This window comes from Sciurus vulgaris (genome assembly GCF_902686455.1).
Source record: "Sciurus vulgaris genome assembly, chromosome: 16".
In the NCBI taxonomy this organism is placed as follows: domain Eukaryota; kingdom Metazoa; phylum Chordata; class Mammalia; order Rodentia; family Sciuridae; genus Sciurus; species Sciurus vulgaris.
The window spans coordinates 60,898,629-60,922,072 of NC_136477.1; the positions used below are offsets into that span (position 1 = coordinate 60,898,629).

Sequence of the window (23,444 nt, forward strand, 5' to 3'; positions counted from 1 at the left end):
TAATGAATACCCTATGGTCACTTGGAAGCCCGTGATCTCTCTGAATCTTTTTTTTTTCCACAAGTGGACAAAGAGGTCAGTGAGCCCTGGCCCTCTTTAAAGTTTTCTGGAATTTTTTTTTTTTTTTGGGGGGGGGGTTGTTTGTTTTTTGATGACTATAAAGCAAAGCACATACTCGTTACTTTTAAAAAATGACCTGTAGTAAAAACCCAAAGGTTTATCTGCAGAAGAATGGAAAAACAAAATGTGGCATATCCATGAATGGAATATCATTCAGCTGTATAAAGGAAGGAAATTCTGATACGCTACAACGTGATCGAACCTCAGTGACACTCTGCTATTTGAGATAATCCAAATACAACAGGGCGAATACTGAATAATTCCTCTTAATATGAAGTACCTAGAATGTCAGAGACTAAAAGGAAAATGGTGGCCAGGAGGCTCATGGGAGGAAGGATGTGGAATCATTGTTGAATGAGTACATGGTTTTGATTTAGGATGGTGGAAAAGTTCTACGGTTGGCTGTTGAGGATGGATGCCCAACTGTATGCTGAAGCTGACCAACAAAGATGGGTACAACGGTAGGCCGCATGCAGATTTTACCATGATAAAAAAAGTTAAAGAATTTCCCTATTCATAAAAATTAATATATGTACTTTATGGAAATAAAAAATTCAGACAAGTAAAAAAGAATATACACACATATGTATGTATGTATATATATATACACACACAAACACATATATACGTATATATACATGCATACACACACACACACACACATATACACACATATATATGTCCTTCCTCAACAACATTCATTATTTTGTTTTACATCCTTCCAGGATTGTTTTTCTTAAGGATCATTTTTTAAAATTATTTATACATATATATTTTTTAGTTGTTGATGGACATTTATTTTATTCATTTATATGTGGTGCTAAGACTCAAACTCAGTGCCTCACACATGCTAGGCAAGCGCTCTACCACTGAGCCACAAGCCCAGCTCCAAGGATCCTTTAAGATTAAAAATGTTTAGGAAAGTTGGGCACGGTGGCACACACCTGTAATCCTAGCAACTCAGGAGGCTGAGGCAGGAGGATCGCAAATTCAAGACCAGCCTCAGCCACTCGGCGAGACCCTGTCTCTAAATAAAATACAAAAAGAAGCTGTGGATGTGTCTCAGTGGTTAAGTGCCCCTGGGTTGAATTCATAGTGCCCCCCCCCCAAAAAAAAAGAAGAAAAAAGAAAAGAGAATAAGTAATGAACAGAAACTAAACTCTTTCCCACCACCCTGCTCCATTTCAGGTGGTCTGGTTGTTTGGGGAGTCTCTCATAAAACCAGGCTTCAAAAGAACTGAAGGAAAAAAAGAAAGCAAAAATATACAAACTATTACAAACTACTGATCAATTTGGCCAACTGTTATCTGTAGAAAAGTGCATTTCAATTTTTAAGAAGCTCAAAACTCAGATGCATTCACTGATTTTGTTACTTCCAAGAGAACAGACAGAAAGTCATTTCTTTTTCCAGAAACTATAAACCAGTTTGCCTTTTACTGTTTTTCATTAAAATTTTAAACATGAAGCATGTTCCGGCAAATGAAAAACCCCAGCGCACCTGCCCACGTGAGGGATCAACGGCTTGGAAAATTCCATTTTAAACGTTGCCATGGTGGAAACTAAGATGTCTTTCTTTCCCCTTTATAACAGTATGCAACACATTTCATACGACTTTTGATCCAAGCAATATAAATACATAATACAAGATTTTCCTCAAATTCTGCATTTTGGAAAATAAGGTACAAATGGTTTTTCTATATATATATATATATTTTTTTTTTTTTTAAATCATGACGACATAAATGAGGCACTATCACCCAATGGGTGACTATCACCCATTGACATTTATAATGGTACCCAGATAATCTTCGAGTAAATTCTAGCTAAAATTTCAAAAGAGCCACAAACCACTTAATAAGTTTATTATATGTACCTTCTAAGAGCAATCATTACTAGGACATATGGTGGGTTTACCCAGAAACAGCCATAACCAACTAACATCTCTAAGGAATTCTCACAATTCTTTATCACAGACACAGGTCAAAGAATGGAGCAAACAATAACTAGAAGGGGGCTGGGGTTGTGGCTCAGTAGTTGAGCACTTGCCTAGCACATTTGAGGCCCTGGGTTCGATCCTCAGCACCACAGAAAAATAAAGTAACTGTGGTCACAAAAAAAAATTTTATATATATATATATATTATATTATATATGAGAGAAAGAAGAGAGAGAGAGAGAGAGAGAGAGAGAGAGTAGATTTCTAAAAGGCATTTGGTAGCGTTTCCTGTGATGTCCTTGGATGAGAGGAGCCAGAGGTAATTGGACAACCACACCCAAAGGGTACTGATTGACAGGTTGGGTGTGAGAGATGTCACCTGCCTCCATTTTTAATTTTGTCTGATTCAGTGATGTCCATGTCAATACAAAGGCACAAACGCATGGTAGCCCAAAAGAATATTTATTTGATAATTAAAACGAGGATTTAAAATCACTTTGTCTGCTAGGACAATATATTCAACTTTACAAGAGAAGATTAAGACTTAAAAGAACTTTTCTGGAGTTGTAAATAAATTTTAAAAAATAAGCTTTTTGGCACAAATCAGAGGGAAGATATTTAGTAGAAAAGGACAGAAATTACCCTCTAGTGGAGGAGCAATGTACCAAAAGAAAAGGAAGGCTTTAATTCTATTTTATTATGACTAACAAGAATGTTCCAGAGCAGATCAGGTGCACAACCATAGGCATTGAATATGCACTAGACACCCTACTCAATACTGGCATCAATACAACCTTCAAGGTGAGCAACACTTGAAACCATTTTTTAAGGATAAGTCAATTATGACTCAGAGGTTAAGAGATGGTCAAGGTCAGGTGAGTTTAGCAGAGTAGAGGGGTTTGCCAAGACCACGCCAGAGCAAAACCAGAAGCTAGGAGAAAACTCAAGTGACACTATCTGACACAGACAATGATGCAAAAATCCTAAATAAGATTGCAACAAATTGACTCAATCCAACAACAAACAAAAGACTAACATGTCATGGCCACTAATCTAACACTGCTTTAACATCAGAAGACCCTATCAGTTCAATTCACCCATAGTCATTCTCTAAAAAAGAAAACCATCTCAATGGATGCAGAAAAAGCATTTGAGAAACTCGAACATCGATTCGTGATTAAATAAAAGAAAAATTTGGCAAATTGTAAATAAATATCAGGGAACATCTTCAACCTCAAAAAAGGGATGTATAAGGAACCTACAGCTAATGTCCTACCTAAAGTTGCCAGAAAGCATGTTTCCCCCTAAGATCAGGAGGTCCCAGCCACGTGACAAAGCAAAGGAGATGACAGATGTTCAGATGAGAGAGGAAAAGGCAAAGCTGTCATTCTCCCAGATAACATGGCTGTCTCTGTCAGGGTTTGGCAAGCTAGCCACTTCTTGTAGCTAAGATTTGCGGGACACAGTCACACCCAGTTAGTTATATATGATCTGTGGCTGTTCTCACAACAGGTAGTGAAGTCACTGCTACAGAGTCCATTCCGACAAGCCTAAAATATTGACTAACTGGCCTTTTAAGAAAGTTTGCTAAACCGCCCCCACCAATCTATGTAGAAAATCTGATAAAAATCTGCAACATTGCAGAATACAAGATCGATGTACAAAAATCAATTATATTTCCATCTACTTGCAATTTGTAATCAGAATTTGAAAATTTAAAATAGCATTGATAAGAGCATTGAATACATATGTAATACCCAGGAATAAATCGGATCTGAGATGTGAATGATCTATATAAAACATAAAATATATATATATATATATATATAAAATATATATATATATATATTGACCTAGGGGGTGGGGTTTTGGCTTAGTGGTAGAGCACTCACCTAGCATGTGTGAGGCATTGGGTTTGATTCTCTGTATCATATATAAATAAATAAAAATAAAGGTCCATCAACAACTTTAAAAAATTAAAAAGATTGACCCTGATCATGGGCAACAGTTATAATTTTTATTTCTATTATTTATTTTGTGGTGCTGGGCATTGAACCGAGGGTCTTGCACATTCTAGACAAGCACTCTGCCACCGAGTTACAGACGGAATATTTTAAATTGGTCAATTCTTCCCAAATCGATCTATATCTATATATTCAGTTCAAGTCTCAACCCAAATCCCACATACAGAACTGGAAAAAATTGTTCTAAAGTTCATATGTGATATAAACAGACTACAGTAGTCAAGACTATTTTGAAAATAGAGAACAAGTTTGGAGGAGTAATATTAACTAATTTTAAGATTATTTTATAAATCCTCAAGAACTAAGACCATGTTGTACTGGTTTAAAGATACACTAATAGGTCAATGGAGAATTAAGAACCCAGAAATACACACTTGCATATATATTAATTAGTGGGTGAAGCCGTAAAGGCTATTCAGTAAAGGAAATGTTTTCAACTGGGTGTGGTGGCACTCACCTGTAATCCCAGTGGATCAGGAGACTGGCAGGAGGATAAGAGTTCAGAGCCAGCCTCAGTAACTTAGCAAGGCCCTAAGCAACTCAGTGAGACCCTGTCTCTAAATAAAATATAGAAAGGGCTGGGGATGTGGCTCAGTGGTTAAGCAACCCCTGCGTTCAATCCCAGTACCAAAAAAAAAAAAAAAAAAAAAAAAAAAAAAGAGAGATGTTTTCAACAAATGGTGTAAAAACAACTGGACTTCCATGTTAAACAAATTTTAAGCTCAAAATAAAACCATAATCCCAACACTATAAATTGTATGCAAGGAAACAGGAAAAAAATCCTTTGTGACCTTAGGCTATACAAATGATCCATAAAAGAAAGAACTAGTAATTGGAATCGCAGCAAAACTAAAAACTTCTCTGAAAGACATTAAGGACGAACATGCAAGGTACAGACTGGGAAAGTAATTTGTGAATCATATATCTGATAAAAGACTTTTATTCAGAATATACCAAATATTCTAAAAACTCACTAACGCACAAAATATGAAAGGAGTGAAATATTTGAAAGAATACTTCAACAAAGGAGACCTATGAAAGGGAAATGAGTTCACAGAAAGGTCCAGCAGCATTAGTCATTATAGAAATGATACCAAGACAGATGTGGAGCAAGCCTGTCATCCCAGCAGCTCAGGAGGCTGAGGCAGGAGGATCGTGAGTTCAAAGCCAGCCTCAGCAACTCAGTGAGGCCCTAAGCAACTCAGCGTGACTCTGTCTCTAAATAAAACACAGAAAAGGGCTGGGGATGTGGCTCAGTGGTTAAGCACCCCTGGGTTCAATAGTGGGTATCCCCCCCCAAAAAAAAAGAAAAAAGAAAAGAAATGAAAATCAAAACAATGAAATACTATCATACACTATTAGAAAGGTTAAAATTTAAAAACTGGCCAAACCGACTATCCATAAGAAGGTGGGGAAACCTGAACTCTCCTACACAGCTGGGTGGGAATATAAAATGACACAAACGTACAGAACAATTGATCTATCTCCTAAGAAGCTGAGATAACCATATGATCCAGTCATGTCACCCCTAAATATTTACCCAGGAGAAGTAGAAGCCTACATCTGTACAAAGATTTGCACACAAATGTTCACAGCAGCTTTATTCATAAGAGACCCAAACTGGAAAAAGTGCAAATGTCCATCAACAGGTAGAATGATCAACAAATTATGGTGTTTCCATAAAATGCGATACTACTCAGCAATAAAATAATGAACTACTGCTATGTGTTATAACATGAGTGGGAAATCATGCTAGTGAATGAAGCATAATTCACTATTATGCTGTAAATGAAGCCAGACCCATCCGCCACAAAAAAAAAGAAAGAAAAGGAAAAGGATGAAGCACTCATACTACCTGATCACCTGATTTCATCCATGCAAAAATCTAGGAAAAGCAATCAAATGTGGAGTGATAGAGAACACAACAGTGGTGAGTGGGACTGAAAACGGTGCTGGGCCAGTGAGTGATGAGTCAAGAAAACTCCTGGGATATGTTCATTTTCTTTCCTTTTTATAGAGAGGTCTCTCTATCTTGCCTATACTGGCCTCAAATTCCTGGGCTCAAGGAATCCTCCTGCCTCAGCCTCCCAAGTAGCTAGGATTCCAGCCACCATGCCTGACTCTGTGTTCCTTCCTTTCTTCCTTTGCTTTCCTTTCTTCCCCTTCCTCCCTCCCTTCTTTCCTTCTCTCTCCCCCTCCCCCCTTCTCTTCCGGTATTAGAGGTTGAAACCAGGGCACGTATCTGCTGAGCCACATCCCAAGCCTCCAGATCCTCACTTTTTATTTATTTATTTTTTTAATTTTGAGACAAGGTGTCACTAAGTTGCTTAGGGCCTCACTAAGTTGCTGAGGCTGGCTATGAATCTGCGATCCTCCTGCCTCAGCCTCCCGAGCTGCTGGGATCACAGGTGTGCAGCACCGTGCCCACCTAGGAGCCCGTGTCTAAGAGGCTGGAGCTGGTACAAAATGGAGACTCCCCCTGCTATCCCTGAGGTACAGTGGATGCAGCTGAGGAGGCAACTGGATATTTTTTGACTTTTATCTTTTTACCCAGACTTCTCTGTGCCACCTTGATCTTTGCAAAAATCAAGGAAAATGGGTTTTACATTTCTACCTTTGCATTTAAATAATGGTTTCCTTCAAGAGCCAATTCAGGACTCATATATTCCAGGAAACCTCCTATTGACGAAGCTCAGGTCACACTGAGTTTGACTTTTTCTGAATCCCTTCAACATCCTGTGGTAGACATTACCACACTTAGTTATCTGCAGCCAGGATTATCCTCCGAGCATGTCCCCTCTCACCAAAATAAAGACTAAACCAATGTCCACACTGCGGAGTTGTGAAGAGGACTAAAGATGATACAGGGTTACCATCAGAACACAAGTTCCATGAACACAGGGATTTGCTTAATTTGTGTAACTCTGGCACAACAAATAGTGCTGGCACGTAGTAAGTGCTCAATAAACAGCTATGCAGTCAATGAATATGTAAAAAGCCTTTCATCTCACATAAAAAGAAATTCAATCCACAAAGTTACTATTCCGGAAGAATGGAACTCTTTAAAGACAATTACCATAAACACATTCTTCATGTCCCTTAAAATAGTATTTTATGACAGATTTGTAAAATTAGAAGTCAAGACAAATATCATGGACAGATTCAGACCACAGAGAAGCAAATGAAGCATAATCCTGAGGTACAGGTGTTAAGGGGGTGCCAGAAATCTCAGTAATTGAGAGAAAGAGGATTCCATGCAATATTTAATTTATTTACTTAGGTACTAAGGGTTCAACCTAGGGGCTCTCTACCATTGAGTTATACACTGCCAGCCCCCCACCTTTTTTAAAATTTTGAGACAGGGTCTTGCTAAGTTGTCCAGGCTGGTCTTGAACTAGCGACCTTCCTGCCCCAGCCTCTTGGCTACCTGGGATTACAGGTGCACCACCACCACGTCCGGCTCATGAAATATTTTCAAAAAACAAATGTAATGCAAAGAATCTGTGATAAACAAAATACCAGTTTTACATAAAGGAAAGATCAGTAACTCAGTAACAATGCCATTCTGACCATGCAGAGGACAGAGGACGCATCAGCAACACTGATGCCTATACTTAGCGACAACACTGATCTTTACAAAATCACATTCAACCATTCTTGGTCTTGACTACTAAGGTCTTTAGCACTTTAAACCGTGTGCCCAAAGTGGGCACCTCCCTCTGTCACCCACGCTGCACAGTAGTCACGAATTAGATAAACTATCCATGAAAGAGAATGTCCTCCTCTGGATAAACTCAATCCAGCCCGTCTGTCCCCAGGGCTTACCCACTGAGCCACATCCCCAGATCTTTTTTGTATTTTATTTGGAGACAGGGTCTCCTGGAGTTGCTGAGGCTGGCTTCGAACTCAGGATCCGCCTGCCTCAGCTTCTCTAACTGCTGGGATTACAGGCATGAGCCACCGCCCCCGGCTAGTGTATATGCCTTTGTACTTGAGTCACACTCAGCTCAGTGATGTGCCGAGGCCGGGGAGGCTCATGGGAACTCAGAGACGCAGAAACCAATCTCTCTTCTCACGCTCATTCCTCTAGGACTGGCCTCGCAGGCACCTGAACTCACCCACACATTCTTTTCTTTTTTTTTTTCTTTTTTTGGTACCTAGGATTGAACCCAGGGGCACTTAACCACTGAGCCACATCCCTAAGCCCTTTTTTGTATTTTATTCAGAGACAGGGTCTTGCTGAGCTGCTCAGGGTCTTGTTGTTGCTGAGGCTGGCTTTGACCTCGCCATCCTCCTGCCTCAGCCTCCCGAGCCCCTGGGATTGCAGGCCTGCGTCCCCGTGCCCGGCACCCACACCATTTTATGTGCGAGTTCCTTCGTGTCTGCGCTGACCTCCTTGCTCATGATGTCCCCCTCTCGGGCGCACACCTGACCTGTGTACTTTGAATGACGACTTCGCATTTCACTGCAGGAACAGGCCTGTCTGGGCCTGCTTCCCTCCCCAGCCTGCTGCCCTGTCCTCAGGAGCCCCGGCTCCCACAAATCCCTAGCCGTTTCCTGGGGCCGCCAAGATGCAGGCGGCTGTGGCAGCTGGGCTCCGTATTCCACTGCTTTCCCTAAGTACCCACATCATGCCGCTCCCCACAAATTCACAGTTTTATCCCGAGATGAAATCATACTGCTTCTGCCAGGAATCACACACAAAAACATGGCTCTATTTTGTTTCTGGACATACTGTATTTGATAAAATTAGAAGGAAGTCACCATACCAACATTTTCACACAAGAAGAGAGAGAAAAAAAATAGAAGAGTCAAAAAGAGGATAGAGAAGCTAGAAATGTAAAAAACAGAAATTTTTTTTTTTTTTTGCAGGTTCCAAACCTTAGGGTATAAAACATCCCTTCCTCTTCTCCTTTGGTCCCACTGGTAGCATAGTGGGCACCAACTAATATAATTCTGTGTGTCATTCATTAAACACACTGAATCCTACACGAGAGATAGGGAAGGAGATAGCCCCAGAAAACTCTCCTAAATTTGGGAAGTCACCAAAACTATGAAATTGGCAGTGCCTTCCCATAGCAGAAAGGAGGTTGGATGATCGTGTCCATGTAAATATCCACAAGCTGGGCGCGGTGGCGCATGCCTGTCATCCCACCAGCTCGGGAGGCTGAGGCAGGAGGATTGCAAGTTCAAAGCCAGCCTCAGTTGCTTAGTGAGGCCCTAAGCAACTCAGTGAGACCCTGTCTCTAAATAAAATATAAAAAGGGCTGGGGATGTGGCTCAGTGGTTAAGCACCCCTGGGTTCAATCCCTGGTCCCAAATAAATAAATATCCATGAGGTGAACATCTTCAAGTTCAAATCACCCTGGGCAGCCCCATTCTGTAAATCCTGGAAATACAGAGTATCAGATTCCACCAGTTAGTTCGTTCTGAGTATTTTCCAGATGAGGTAACAGATGCCCAGCAAGGCCAGGTGTCTTGCTTAGCCCCCAGTGACAACAGGTGGGACGCTGTACCCAAGTTCCTGCCCCCGTTCTGCAATGCCATCTGCAGCCTGTGGCTGGCCTCTGAGCCCAGGGCAGGCACGTGTGGGGGCCTTGTACAGTATCTGCCTCACCTGATTCCAGAACTGGCTTTGAGAGGCAGCCAGGCATCTCACTGTCCCAAATGTCCACCCTGGAACCTCTCAGATGGTAACAAAGCAGGAGAAATGGGGACAGAAAGTGATTGATAAAATATTGTATAAAAAAAGCTGATGAAATCCGACAAGGTCGCTTGCACTCTCTTCTGAAATTAATGTATTTTTTCTGATGATAAAACCCTAATGATCTCATGTGATCTTTCGAGCCTTCTCCTGTCCCATTCACCGGCCTCCCATACCCAGCCAAGTCTCAGTGTCGTGTTGAATCAACACACCCGGAATAAATCAGAAAAAGAAAGACATACCTCTGTGTCGAGGAAAGTCCCGAAAACATGGGAAAAAACGATTTAAAATGAAGCAGAACTTTTCTCATCATTTCAGAACACAGTGATGGAACCTGTCACCACTTCCTTGGACCCTTTCTGGAATGTCTTCCTCTCACCCTCTGTGCGCGCACGTGCGCGCGCACACCCACACCCTCCCTCACACACACACACAAAGTTCCAACCAAATTGGAGATTAGGTTACACAGCACAGTTTCAATCTAGTTTTTCCCAAGAAACATACCTTGCTTTTAAATTTTTTTTGGGCGGGGGCAGGTACTGGGGATTGAGCTCAGAGACCTTAACCACTGAGCCACATCCCCGGCCCTATTTGTATTTTATTTAGAGACAGGGTCTCTCTGAGTTGCTTAGGGTCTAGCTAAGTTGCTTAGGGCCTCAGTAATTTGCTGAGGCTGGCTTTGCCTTGCTTTTAATTTTGATCTCTTCAGCTCCCTCTTAGATTCAAGCACACTGACGGTTAAGGACACCAGAATTGAGCACACTGATATGCAGCATCTCAAAGTCAAACTCCAAAAACATTCCTGAGATTAAACAATTTAAGTGGAATGAAGAGTCCTTCTGAACCCAGGCCATTTTTTCCCCCTGGGGGGAGTACCAGAGATTGAACTCGGGGACACTCAACCACTGAGCCACATCCCCAGCCCTTTTTTATATTTTATTTAGAGACAGGGTCCTTCTAAGTTGCTTAGGGCCTCGCTAAGTGGCTGAAGCTGACCTTCAATTTGTGATCCTCCTGCCTCAGCCTCCTGAGCTGCTGGGATTACAGGGTATGTCACCTCACCCGGCCTTGCTTGGGCAGTTTCTGATTTTACCCTGCACACAGGAGGAGCACCTGCGTTAGGACAGCCTCAGTCCTGGGCAAGTTCCACTGAGTCTCCTTGGGACCAGTCCCCAATGATCACAGCTGGCAGCCACGCACACAGGCCTCGCTCAATATTCTTGGGGATATTAGCAAAAGCGATGATTTTAAACATGCCACAGAAGCACTGAACTCCAGGTGAGAGCCCTTTGGAATTCCTATTAGGCACGTCGCATCAAAGAGCGGCTCCCTGAGACAGACGTGCCTGAAGATTCTGAGCACGAAATCCAGGTCAAGCAAGACTCCTGCGGAAAACACGCTTCTCCAGAGAAATCGCTGGGATTTTCCTGTGCATTCTGACCTTCTTACCTCCTGTTTCCAACTTGAATGTCACACAAAGGCGCCACAAGCCCAAATATGCATAGGAGGAACCGCCGTCATCTCCCGCAAAGCCCCACCACACCTGCCGCAACTCAAAAGCTTTGCTTCCAACGATGTGAGTTTCCCAAAGACGGATACGCCTCATAGGCCAACTGACAGACACCAGCTAGGACTCCAGCGCCTACAGCTGTGGGATTATGGGTATCATGGTCAGGAGAGTCTAACAGCTCTGTCCTATGGGCGTAAGGTGGATCCATGTCATTTCAAAACACATGGTCAACATTCAAAAACTCCAGCCAAAGGAGCGAAATTATCTCAATAGTGTATTTACTCTAGGTCAATATAGCCACAGACTATAACTTCAACACCAGATGAGCATAAAAACAATGAGACAGTTAACCTTCTCTTTTCATAATATGTCTTTAAAATCAGAGGTCAACTTTACAGGGCATCTCTCCATTCAGACTCACCCCATCTGACATGTGTCCCAGGAGCCGGTCATCTGGACAGGTGAGTCCAGATGTTAGGCACCTTATCATTCAGGATGCTACTGCATTCTCAGAATCAGATGATTTAGAGATCTTACACCTGATTTTTAAAATGTCTTTTTCTGCCAGGCATGGTGGCATGCTCCTGGAATCCTAGCAGCTCGGGAGGCTGAGGCAGGAGGATCACAAGTTCAAAGCCAGCCTCAGCAACTTAGGGAGGCCCTAAGCAACACAGTGAGACCCTGTCTCTAAATAAAATATAAAAAGGGCTGGGATGTGACTCAGTGATTAAGCACCCCTGGGTTCAATCCCTGGTACCAAAAAAAAAGGATTAAAAATAAAAATAAAATAAAATCTCTTTTAACCTATGATGATGTCGCTTTCATTATTCTCAACTAAGACATGTTTCATGCAAAACAGTTCAGTGAGGCAATGTTACCCTTGGGAATGGATTGCCAAGTGTGTTCAAGGTAGCTTGATGCCATTATAATTTGCAAATAATATGCGTTTCTCTGACCTCTAACTAGAACCCCTTTCACTGAATTCCAGTAACAAATTACAAAAAAAATGATAACACCGATTATAAGGAGGCAGGAAGCAGGAGGTCAAGTGCATTGGCCTTCTTGTGATAATCATGCCCCTTGGGCTAACGGTTAGTGTTCTAATAAGCACAACCAAGATGAGGCTGAAGAACATGGCTCTTCAAGGTCTCCAAGGAATGCTCTCAGAAAGTCGATAATGAAAAGGAACTAAAAACGCATTCAGCTTAGGTAGTAATTCACCAGGTGAGAGACACTTTGAAAATATGTACCAGGAGCCAGGCATGGTAGTGCACACCTGTCATCCCAGCGTCTTGGGAGGCTGAGGCAGGAGGATAGAAAGTTGGAGGCCAGTCTCAGCAATTTAGCGAGGCCCTCGGCAACTCAGTGAGACCCTGTCTCTAAATAAAATATAAAATAGAGCTGAGGATGTGGCTCAGAGGTTAAGCGCCCCTGGGTTCAATTCCTGACACCAAAAAAAAAAGTTCCAGGAAAAGGTGAGGCTATTGCTCCTATGAGCTTCTAGAAGGTGAAAGGGGCCACGAGAATAGGAGAGGCAGTTCAGTTTGGAGAATGTTCCACAGCAACAGTGTTCTATGACGCTCACCCTCAGAAGGAATGTAAGCTAATAATTAATACATCCCAGGGACTCTGACCTTCCCTACCTCCATTACTGAGGACCTCCTAACACTAGTTTTGCAAAAGAAAGCAAACTGGCTTAAAGTGAGCACGCTCCCTTCCGGTGCCAGGTTGTCTTCAAGTACTGCTCAGCCCACAGAATGAGCGATTCTGGCCTATTTCTAACTAACAGCTGACTCGGCACAGACCGGCTGAAGAACTGTTTGCAAGAGGCCAGTGCTAGCAAGAACTGAGGCGGCTCTGAGAGGACCCTGCAAAGTCAGTGATTTCTTAAAAATGGGGTCAGGTTATTGGAATTCAGATGCTGTATCTACCAGCCTGGTATTTTTTGGAGAAAAGAAGGACCAGCCTACAAAATCCCTACTCTCCTTAAAGCAGCCAAACCTTGGAGATCTGAGTGATGGATGCTGTTTGGCACAGGGCCCGGAAGTCATTAATTTCCTCTGCAATTACCAGAAGGTACCACATTCAAGTGGAGGAGTAACCTACCAGTGAATTGCGAGCGGGGGTCCTTGGGGTCTTTGAAAAAGCATCAAAGAGCAGAGGGGTAAGTGAGACTATATCGCATCCCCAAACCTTTATGCCCTCTGTCCCTGAAGTATGGAGTGAAAAAGTAGCCGTGACTACAGGACTGAAATAAATGGGAAATGTGGCCCAGCCACTGGGGAGGCTGAGGCAGGAGGATCGCAAGTTCCAAGCCAGCCTCAGCAACTCAGCGAGACCCTGTCTCTAAATAAAAAAATAATAAAAGGGGTTGGGGATGTGGCTCAATCCCTGGTTGGGGATGTGGTTCAATCCCAGGGTTCAATCCTTGGTACTAAATAAATAAAATGGAAAATGCAACTCAACACACACTCCACGATTCAGGATGGCCCTAACAAAACCACCTTGTGATATTACTGATCAGAGCAAACAGTACTCATTCTTTATTTCATCCATTTATCCATTCCACCAGTCCATTCAAGCCTCTGGTGTACCAGGTTCTGTACTAGACCCAGCTCCTGCTGCTGCTGCAATGACAAAATCAGCCCAAGGATGACCTGCCTTGAGGAGCCTTGCAGATCCGTTCTGAGAAGGCAGAGGGTTAGCTATAGTCACCCACGAGAGGACCATGACTGACTTGTAACAAAAACTATCCCACTTGGTGAATGTCTACTATGTGTCAGATTCTAGGTGAGACACTCACTGAATCTTTTTTTGTTGTGGTTATTTTTTATTTGTTCTTTTTAGATATACAGGACAGTAGAGTATATTTTGACATCTTTATACAAACAGTATAACTTATTCTAACCAGAATTCAATTTTGGTGGTTGGACATGGTGTGGAGTTTCACTGGTCATGCATTCACATGTGAACATAGGAAGGTGATGTCCAGGGCTGGGGAGATAGCTCAGTTGGTAGAGTGCTCACCTTGCAAGCACAAGGCCCTGGATTTGATCCCCAGCACCAAATAAAATAAAATAAAATAAAATAAAATAAAAATAAAAAATAAAGGAAGGTGACATCCCCTTCATTCCACTGTCTTTCCTATCCCCATCCTTCTCCCTTCCCTTCATTCCCCTTTATCTAATCCAGTGAACTTCCATTCTTCACTCCCCTACTTATTGTGTGTTAGCATCCACCTATCAGAGAGAACATTCAGTCTTTGGTTCTTTGGGATTGTCTTATTTCACTTAGCATGATAGTCTCCAGTTCCATCCATTTACCAGCAAATGCCATAAGTTCTTTCTTCTTTATGGCTGAGTAATATTCCATTTTGTACATAGACCACATTTTCTTCATCCATTCATCTGCTGAAGGACACCTAGGTTGGTCCATAGCTTAGCTATTGAGACTCGAGCTGCTATCATTGACAAGGCTGTGTTACTGCAACACCCATTGAATCCTAACACGCATCAGAAATCAGACATTAGACCCCTTATACAAATGATGACTCACTGTCCTCAAATGGTTGGCCAAGGTCATCCATGCAGTGAGAGAAAGAGCCAGGATATAAACCCAGATCTGTCCAACTCCTATTATAGGCTTATTGCTTGAAAATAAGGTACTTATGAAAGAAAAGAAAAAGAAAAAGATGAAGAAGAGATGATATCTTGTTTGTTTTTTTAAAAGTCAGGCAAACCAATGTTTTGCAGGATTGACTGACAGTTGGTGTATTCGGTTAAAATGTGTGATTGTAAACAACTTGATTTTCAAAATGGATAAAGGATGTGAACAGACACTTCACCAAAGAAGACATAAGATGGTAAACAAGTACATGCAAACATGCTCCACACTATAATCATTTGGGAAATGTGAATCAAACTCATAATAATAAAATACCACTGCAATATTAGAAAGACTAAGAAAAAAATTTTGTTTTAATTTGACAACATGAATATGTATCACTTATCTGAAATGCTTGGGAAAGAATACTGTCAAATTTCAGTCCTTGGGATTTTAAAATATTTCCATAGTTTACACGGACCCACTAAACATCCCTCATCTGAAAAATCACAAATCTGGAAAGTTCTGAAACTTCTACATGAGGCTTAAAAAATTTCAGATTGGACAGCATGTTGGATTTCGGATTTTCAGATGCAAAACCTGTACCACATGCTAGAGAAGATGCAGAACAACTGGATCTCTTACTCTGTAAACTGGTGGTTCAATGCAAAACAGTACAGGCACTTTGGAGGAGTGTGACAGCTGCTTACAACACTTACCACTGGCCCAGACTTCTTACTCCCAGGCATTTATCCAAGCAAAATGAAACCCATGTTGACAAAAACCCTCTCCAGCACTCTTGGTTCTTTTACTGGAGCTCTGATCCTATTCCCTTACTTTCTTGAGAGGCACCTTTAGCAATGTTATTTATAATTCTCACAAGTGAAAGCAATTCAGTGGTCCTTTAGCTGGTGATGGGATAAACATGTGCTGGTATACTCATAAAAATGGAATACTATGCAGCAGTGCAAAAGAATTAATGATGGATGTGCCTTAACTCCAGTTCATTAAATGCAAGATGCTCAACTCAAAAAACTTTGTATTAAATGATTCCATTTATATGACATTTGGGAAGAGGCAAAATTCTCAGGAACAGAAAACAGATGTGGTTGCCTGGGGGCAGGGGAAGGGGCTGCTCAAGAAAGGGTAAGAAGAAATTTTTAGAATTATTATTCTGTCTCTTGATTGAAGTTGTATTTCACGACTGTCGACAACTGCCAAAACTCACAGCACTGCATCCCCCAGTGAGAGGTTTTTATTGTGAATAAATTTAAAAAGTGAATAAAACTCACTTCTAAAAATCGTGACTTTAACACCAGAAATTAAACACCTCACAAAGCTATACAGAAATACTTAAAATTTGCCTCCATGAGAGCCATCCCAAACTAAAGTAAGTTTTCTTACAGACAAAATGTTGGAACATACATATTTTCAAACTGGTAGTGAATAAATAGACTTTTTTTTTTTTTTTAACACCTTCCTGTTGGCTGAGAAGCAGAACAGCTCATCCAACACCTTCATCCTATATTCCGGAAACACAAACACAACCAGGGAAGCATCTCGGGTAGCAGACGCAGGTTTCTCCTCCACCTCTAAGAAGGCTCAAAACTACCCTGGGGAATGGATAGTTCTCCCCTTTGCAGAGGGGAAAGTTGCCTTAAAATAACTTCATCATCCGGAGGCTGAGGCAGGAGGATCGTGAGGTCGAAACCAGCCTCAGCAACTTAGTGAGGCCCTAAGCAACTCAGCGAGACCCTGTCTCTAAATAAAATATAAAAAGGGCTGAGGATGTGGCTCAGTGGTTAAGTGCCCCTGGGTTCAATCCTGGTACAAGAAAAAAAAAAAAAGGAGGGGAGGAGGAGGAAGGGGAGGGAGAGGAGGAGGAGGGGGAGGGGGAGGGAGAGGAGGAGGAGAAAAAATGAAAAACCTGGTCAACTGCCCTGAGCATTCCATCCTAAGGGGGGTAGGGACAGTATGCTTGTCTGTCAAGGTCAAGGTTAAAATCGTTTGGGTCTCTGCTGACATTCCCCACTAAGATGGTGCCAGGCTCAGAACCTCGCTACTTTTTGGCCTCTTTGGAATATTAGCCACGCCCCTCACACTCGCACTATTACACATCACAACACAAGGAAAGGAAGCAGCCACGCTTTGTAGCAAGTGATTCTACAAAGCCGCCAGCAGGCCAGGAAGCAGCTTCCCCTTCCCAATGCCACGAGAATGATTTCTGGGGACTTCCACTCTCCAGTGCACCTTGGCTCCTTTCTCCCCGGTTCCAGAGTCTATTCTCTGCCCTTCCTTAAAGGCTTCTTTCCAGAACAGCTCCAGAGAGCCCTGCTCATCTGCCTAACCAAAGGCTCGCTGAAAACCCATATTACGAGCCATTCAAAGCCTGAAATGGAAATTGATGCTTTCAACTCGGGTAAGGATGACAAGGGGCAGGCTGCCAGACCTCCTTCGTTTTCCATGTCAGATCTCAATGCGAAACAGCAGCATGTTAGATGAGATAATAACCCCGACCAAGGGGGAAGCATTCCAACCTAGATGTCACCCCATTAAGGCCGAGCAATGTGCAATAAAAGGCAAGTCTGGTAGGGACAGATTAAGGACAAAAAGAAAAAAAAAAATGCAATTTCCAGAAATCAACACGGACTGCAGTAAAGATGACAAACGAATCTCCACATGTGACATGCACATTAAAGCCCAGCATTACTCTGCCCCTCGGTGGGGCTCAGATCATGCGGCTCAATCTGGACCAGACAAATCAAAGTCTCACCATCAGAATCCTGACATGAGCGGTTCAAACTCCATCTCCATCTCCACGCAATTAAAGCACCTGTACAATGAGAGGGTTTGGGCGCAAATAAAATCTCAGAATTTTCTCCCCATATGATACTCTATAGATCTAGGCTCTGGGAAAGGATGGAATCTCTTTCCTTCCCCAAGGATAGGAAAGTTCCCCGAGGGTAGGAATTGCTAATCATTGTGTCCTTGGGACCTAGCAGAGTACCTGGCATTCACAGTGTGCTCAATACATATTGGATAGTGCCAGGTGCAGTGGTCCATGCCTGTCATCCCAGCAGCTCGGGAGGCTGAGACAGGAGGATCGTGAGTTCAAGGCCAGCCTCAGCAACTTAGTGAGGCCCTGAGCAACTCAGCGAGACCCTGTCTCTAAATAAAATACAAAAAGGGGCTGGGAATGTGGCTCAGTGGTTAAGCACCTCTGGGTTCAATCCTGGTACAAAAAAAAAGTCTTTGATGACACAGTCAGGTTAAGTTTGCCTTCCTAAATAAATGTTACTAAATAAAACTAACACACCTAACTTGTGATTTCTCGGCAGACCCTGGAAGGTACACGCAATGTACAAGATGCTGAACGAATCCGTAAACTGACAGGGAAATAAGAAATCCTGACCGGAAAGAGAACCATCTGGAGAGCAAAGAGCTTCCAAGGATGCTGCCCAGCAGTTGGGAGCAGGGGTAGAAGAGGCAGGCACAGCCTCCCAAGGCCTGCCAGGCCCAGCCCTGGGTGGTCAAGAAAGACCAAAAATGGCAGATGTGGGATTCGTTTCCAGAATAAGCTAGTAGGCTGGGGCAGCAGAATGAAGTGCTTCTGTACTTTTATGGATTAACAAGAAACTACGCAAAAAGGTCCAGACTGAAACTACGTCATTTTAAACACTCGCTGATGCCCGAGCCAGGCTCTCCCCAGCCCCCCACTCTGCTGGGCGTCTCCACTTAGCGTCCCTCTGCCCTTCAGTCTACCTGGGCCTGGGCTGTCATCTGGGCCCCTCCCCTCCCCTGCATTTCCTTTTCCATTACTACATCCTCTAAGTTCTTCTCCTGAATCACTCTTAGGCCTGTATTCTGCATTTTCCACCATAACTTGGGCTGTCAATTTGGCCACAGTTTCTGTCTTGATCTCCCTGCATTAATTTCATTCCTTAAAGATCAAGTGTTGACATATTTTCTTTGAAAAGTCAGAGAGACAATAATTTTTTTTTTTTTTTTTTTTTTTTTGGTACCAGGGATTGAACCCAGGGGCACTTAGCCACTGAGTCATATCCCCAGTCTTTTTTATATTTTATTTAGAGACAGGGTCTCATCGAGTTGCTTAGGGCCTCGCCAAGTGGCTGAGGCTGGCTGTGAACTCACCATCCTCCTGCCTCGGCCTCCGAGTGTCCACCTGGCAAATGCATGTATCTACTTAAAAACCTACCACCGCTGTCTCTTCTGTCACGAAATCATTCTTGACCTGAATTCTAGACAAAGTCAGGCCAGTCCTTCTGTTACCCAAACTCCTTTATGCATTTGTTTCATAGCCCCAGTGGTGGATCCTGTTTGGCTACAGATGTGCCTCCTACCACCACCAAAGCTGCAAGGCCCACTGTGAAGGTAAAGGCTGTGTTTTAAACATCTTTGTATCTTCAGGACCTAACAAGACATTTAGCTCATAGCTGGGTCCTAATCACTGTTGCATTAATTTCATTTTTTAAAAAACCATTAAAATTCCAGGTTGGTGCTTATTAGATAATTTTAAAGAAATCTGAATTCGCTGGGCATGGGGGTACATGGCTGTAATCCCCAACAACGGGGGAGGCTGAGGCAGGAGGACCACAAGGTTGAGGCCAGCATGGGCAACTAAGCGAGGTCCTGTCTCAAAATAAAAAATTTTTAAAAAAGGTCTGGACCTGTAGTTCAGTGGCAGAGTACTCCTAGGTTCAATCCGCAATACAAAAGACAAAGAAAAAAAGAAAGGAAAAGAGAGACATCTGAATTTACTCAGAGCTCTAAATGCCTTGGCTACGCCAACTATTTTAATTCAACACTTGCTATTAAAACTTATCCAAATGTCAGAATGAACTGTTCTTTCTGAGGATGATATCATTCAGAATTTCCCCTTCTGAAGGAGGTACCTTAAACGTATTGCTTAGCTATCTCCCATTACTCTTTCATTAGCCACTGGAACAAGGCTGAATTCCTTAGTTCTCTTGCAGACAGCTAAGTCCTCAGGCGATCAGTTCATCCTACTACATTTGACCTATGTCACCACCTGCCCAGTGCAGGCAAACTTTCACAGGGCGGGGCAAAGCCTTACACTTCCCAAGACCTGCATAGAGCCTTTGGGGCAGAGGACCTAACAGCTCAAAGTAAAGACCATCCAAAAAACAAACAAAAAACTTTACAAAACAATAACCACAAAACTGCACAACTTTAAAAAAAGTGATGATATTCCATTGCGCCCAAAAATGAATATTCTTGCATGCATTAATGCAAAGGTAGAGTACACATTTTTTGGGTAGACTGATTGGGAAGTACTTCGTTCTTTTCTTTTCTTCTTGGTACCAGGAAAGTGAACTCTTAACCACTGAGCCACATCCTCAGCCCTTTTTATATTTTATTTAGAGACAGGGTCTCACTGAGTTGCTGAGGGCCTCACCGAGGCTAGTTTTCAACTCGCGATCCTCCTGCCTCAGCCTCCCCAGCCGCTGGGATTACAGACGTGAGCCACCACGCCCAGCAGGAAGAGTTTCTAAATGAACACAACATAGGTATTTCTAATCCTCAAAGGTACAGTCTCCTGACTTCAGTGATGCTACTTCAGGGTTTGAAGGACAGAAAGCTTCTCAGGTGGGCACAAAACAATGGATCCTTCAACATGGAGTCTCACATGCAAACACTGGGCAATGATGGCCAAAGTCTCGGTGCAGCAACATTTCCAAGACCATGGCCTTCGACAGCCCTCTTCTGTGTCTGGAAGACTTGAGTAGCTCAACCAAATCGAAACTCCTGATCCTCCACCAAAAGATGACCCTCTTCAGCTTCCCTGACTCAGTTCAGGTTCAAAACAAAAACAGACCAAATGTAAAACAACTGTCATCAAGTGTTCAAGTGTAAAAAGCACCTCTCACTAACTCAGGCAATGCTTTCGAGTGTACTTTCAAAATATACCCCACTACCAGTGTTCTGGTCTGGACACCACCATGCCACACAGCATGACAATGGCAGCTTCTTGGATCTGTGCGCTGCTTCCTCTGGGAAACCTCAACAGGCTATCGACGGTGGGACTTTTCAATGTTGATTGCCAGCTTGTCCTTCCTCTGGTGGGACCTTGCAATGGCTCTGAGGAGTGTGGTTATGGGCTGAAATGCCCAGCTTCCTTGCCTGGTCTCCCTTACATACCAACTCCCACAGTTCTGTCCTTCTCTATTTCAGTCACTCTGGCTTCTTGGTGTTTCTGGGAAAACACAGGTAGCATTTGCACCACAGGGCCTTTGCATTGGATTAGCCTTCACCAAGATACACCTGTGGTTCCCTTCCTCATTCATTCAACTTCCGGCTCACATATTAGTTTTCCCAGTGAGATCTCTACCCTGACAATGCTATATGTTATGGTTTGGAGGTGAGGTGTCCCCCAAAATCTCACCTGTGAGACAATGCAAGAAGGTTCAGAGGCAAAATAACAGGGTTGTGAGAGCTTTAACCCAGTCAGTGAATGAATCCCTGATGGGATTAGCTGAGTGGTGACTGGAGGCAGGTGGGTGTGGCTGGAGGAGGTGGGCACTGGGGGCGTGGCCTTGGGGGCGTGGCTTTGGGGTATATATCTGTATCTGGAGAGTGGAGTCTCTCTGCTTCCTGATCACCATGTGAGCTGCTTGCCTCCACCACACTCTTCCGCCATGATGTTCAGCCTCATCTTGAGCCCTGAGGAATGGAGCCTACAGTTTATGGACTGAGACCTCTGAAACTGTGAGCCCCCAAATAAACTTTTCTTAGTCTATGATCTGGCCACATCTTTTAGTCACAGCAGTGAAAGAGCTGACTAAAACACTATATAAAACTTCAATATAGGGCTGGGATTGTGACTCAGTAGTGGAGTACTTGCCTATCACAGGTGAGGCACTGGGTTACAGTCTCAGCACTGTATAAAAATAATAAAGAAAGGTATCCATCTACAACTATAAACAAATTTTAAAAACTGCAATATGCCTCATGTCCACACTTCTGACCCTCTTATTCTGTTCTTTCTGTTCTGTTTATTTCCCTTACCTGCTTCTAATACACTAAATAACTTACTTATTACATTTACTCAGTACTGTCTACCTCCTGAATAGAACATAAACCCTACAAGGGGGTCTTCATCCCTGTTGGTTAAGCATATACCCCAAGTACCAGAAACAGTTCCTGGCACATAAAGGTTGCTCAATAAACATCTGCTATACGAATAAATCTTAGAACTAAATAAGCCAGCCTCAGACATCACACCCTAATAAATGTAGATTTGGGTTATTATTAGAAGAAAGGAAGCAGGCATACACTCACTGATGTGGAAAGTTGCCCAGATGCAATGGTGATAAGAAAAATCACGCTAAACTCGTGTGCGAGGATAGCTACTTTTTATTACTGAAAAAGTGAACATAACCCCAAATCTCACTGTCAGGGTATTGGTTAAACAAATGGTTAATAAATGGTTAAATAAATTGTACCATTTCACCCCCATACTTTATGATACCAGGTGTTTATTACCAAGAATTAGGTAGGAATATTTGCTTTATCTTATTAAGTTGTCAATCACAGCTGGGCACGGTGGTGCACGCCTATAATCCCAGAGGCTCAGGAGGCTGAGGCAGGAGGGTGGCAAGTTCAAAGCCAGCCTCAGCAACTTAGCGAGGCCCTAAGTGACTCAGTCAGACCCCCTTGTCCCTAAATAAAAACAAAAAAGGGCTAGGGATGTAGCTCTGTGGTTAAGCGCCCCAGGTTCAATTCCTGGTACCAAAAAAAAAAAAAAAAAAAAAGTCAATCTCAGGAAGAGAAGGAAGGTGAGTTCCTAATCAAACAGGCTTATACAGTGTGATGCATTTTCTTTGAAAGAAAAAAGGAAGACCACAGTGAATGTATATATTAATGTAGAGATCCTGGGAGGGGGACACACACACTCATGCATGTAGATGTAAAATAGTTGCTTTGGGGGCCCAGGTTTGAGGGGCCATGAACGCAGGCTGGGGTTTACACCATATGTTCTACTGGGCTAGACTTTTTTTTTTTTTTTGCAAGCACTCATACCAACTTCCGTTTGCCAGCCTTGGTAATTTTTAGGCACAAACTTCTCACCACCAAAAGATTTCATTTTAACTAATCTTTCTTACCTTATTCCCTATTCCCTGATCTTATTAGGACTAAATTAACATGGGTTCTAATCCAAGCTCCCGAGGGCAGGAGCATTCTGTCTGTTCTGTTCCCTGTGCTGTTGTAACCCCAATGTCAACCAAGGGTCTGGCACACAGTAGGACTCAAATACTTATAAAATAAGTTATTCCCAGTCGGAGATCACCACCAGGTGAAAACGTAAGCCGTGAGCAAAAAGTTAGGAAGATAAATAGGGAAGGTTTCCATCAAGTGCTGTTTTAAAACGGGAGTTCAAGGTTTACAGACTTTTGGCTTCGCGGGCTGGTCTCGATTATAATCAGGTATTGTTTTTAGGCAACTGTCTTTGGCATTGTGCCATAGTAAATTATAAAATTATGGCACTTCCTATCATTTTTTAAAAATA

General features: G+C 42.7%; 1 protein-coding gene and 1 long non-coding RNA gene across 18 annotated transcripts in view; one reads left to right on the plus strand and one right to left on the minus strand.

Annotated features, from left to right (window-relative positions):
- The window catches only part of MAGI1 (membrane associated guanylate kinase, WW and PDZ domain containing 1), a 692,610-nt gene that overhangs the window by 239,436 nt on the left and 429,730 nt on the right, over positions 1 to 23,444 (minus strand). The gene's annotated exons all lie outside the window — the stretch shown is intronic.
- Positions 13,713 to 15,014, plus strand: LOC306646555. The gene is made up of 2 exons (XR_013759874.1): positions 13,713 to 14,274; positions 14,409 to 15,014. It is a non-coding gene; the product is annotated as an uncharacterized lncRNA (long non-coding RNA).